Here is a 2,446-nt window from a genome sequence, read left to right on the forward strand (position 1 = left end):
AAAACAAAAGAAGAAAAGAAAAGAATGAATTTGTCTCCAACTTCCCATTCCAGCCATGACAGAGTAAGTGGTATTAGACTTAGCTTTCCTACCATAAACTGGCCAAAATAGAAAAAACAATTTTCAGGGATTGGACACCAGTTAAAACAGTTATGATGTTTGAAAGAAACCAAATGAAGTGAGCTTCACGTCCTCCCCTGCTTGAGAAGTTGAGTCCAAGTGGAAAGTTGCATTTGTACAGGGCGGAGGAAAGAGAAACCAGAATTTGTGCCTGCCACAGTGGCTGGGATTTGGAAGCCAGGTGCTGCAGAGCAGGGAATTACACAGAAGAGGACTTCAGAGATCAAACCCTGAAAGTGTATAGACATTCTTCTCAGGTCCTTGAGCCCAGGCCATATGACCTGACTGTAGGGTAAGACACATAGGGTCCAGCAGAGAATAGCTGCTGCTAGGAGGCTGGAGAGCTAAACAGAAATCTCAGAGGTCACACAGTGCTGGGAATGTAGTGGAGTTCTAATCCAGCCAGGGTAAAGAGATATTGGTGAATTCCCAGACCTCCAGATGAGTCACAAAGTAAGAAAGGTCATGTCCTAAGAATATAAATTACCTTCTAAGAGTAAGGATTACACCTGAGGAATAAGGTCAAAACTGAAGTAAATCCACCATAACGAAGCCTAAATCCAATTTTCATCAGAATCAAAATTATCTGTCAATAACTTAATTGCCAGCCAGAACAAAATTCAACATTCTTTGGAGGAAGTTAACATAATCCAGAGTTTCTATAAAATATCATTAATAATATCTAGCATGAAAAGTTTACCAGGCAAGAAATTGGTTAAAGTTACTAATAGCCAGCCAGGCACAGTGGCTCATACATGTAATCCCAGTGCTTTGGGAGGCTGAGATGGAGCATTGCTTGGGGACAAGAGTTTCAGACCAGCCTGGGCAACATAGCAAGTCCCTACCTTTACAAAAAAAAAAAAAATTAGCCGCATGGTGGCACACAGCTGTAGTCCCAGCTACCCAGGAGACTGAGGCAGGAGGATCACTTGAGTTGGGAGTTCAAGGCTGCAGTGAGCTATGATTGTGCCACTGCACTCCAGCCTGGATCACAGAGCGAGACCCTGTCTCTAAAAAAAAAAAAAAAATTTTAATTTTATTTTTTTAAGTGACTAGTAGCCAAGAGATGGAAGCAGGTAGAAATGATCCAGATATTGAAGTTAGCTAGAAAGACTTCAAAATAACTATAATTAATATGTTAAAGAGGAGTAAAGATTGACAATGAAAATGAAAAGATGAAGTATAAAATCAGAGAATTAGAATCTTTTTTAAGAGAATTAAGTAGACATTCAATACTTGTAAAATACAATATCAGAAATTAAGAATTGATCAGCTGGATTCACAGTGCAAAAGAAAACAAGATTAATTTGAAGACAGGTCAAAGGAATATATCCAAAATAAAACACAGAGAGAAAAAAAATAACAGTCACCTTAAATATAGTATTTGGGAGATACTCCCCTCATTCACTTCTCTTTTTATTCTCCTTTCTCCCAGGCAACTTATTTTTTCTAATAAGAAAAAGTAAGTGGGAGTGGGATGTAAAATAATACTTGGCTATGGCTGGGCACGGTGGCTCATGCCTGCAATCCCAGCACTTTGGGAGGCCAAGGCGGGTAGATCACCTGAGGTCAGGAGTTCGAGACCAGCCTGACCAACATGGAGAAACTCCATCTCTACTAAAAATACAAAAAAATTAGCTGGGCATGGTGGCACACGCCTGTAATCCCAGCTACTTGGGAGGCTGAGGCAGAAGAATCACTTGAACATGGGAGGTGGAGGTTGTAGTGAGCTAAGATCATGCCATTGCACTCCAGCCTAGGCAACAAAACCAAAACTCTGTTTGGGGAAAAAAAAAAAAAAAACTTGGTTGGGCACAGTGGCTCACACCTGTAATCCTAATACTTTGGAAGGCCAAGGTGGGAGAATCCCTTGAGCCCAGGAATTCAAGACCAGCCTGGGCAACATAGGGAAACTCCATCTCTACAAAAAACACAAACATTTAGCTGTGTAAAGTGGCATGTGCCTGTAATCCTAGTTACTCAGGAGGCTGAAATGAGAGGATCCCTTGAGCGTGGGCATTCTAGCCTGGGCAATAGAGCAAGACTCTGTCTTAAAAATAAAATAAAATAAAAATTTAAAACAAAATATACAAAGAGAAGCTTGGAAAAAAATTTTCTCTAATCAAAGTCAAAAGACAAACTGGAAAAATACCAAGCACTCATATCAGATATAATTTCTGTAAAATATAAAAGGATCTACATGCTGGGTGTGGTGGCTCACACCTGTAATCCCAGAACTTTGTGAGGCTGAGGTGGGAGGATTGCCTGAGTCCAGCAGTTCAAGATTAGCCTGGGCAACATGGTAAGACCCTATGTTTGTTTGTTT

Source organism: Colobus angolensis, unplaced genomic scaffold (assembly GCF_000951035.1).
Source record: "Colobus angolensis palliatus isolate OR3802 unplaced genomic scaffold, Cang.pa_1.0 Scaffold229, whole genome shotgun sequence".
NCBI lineage: Eukaryota > Metazoa > Chordata > Mammalia > Primates > Cercopithecidae > Colobus > Colobus angolensis.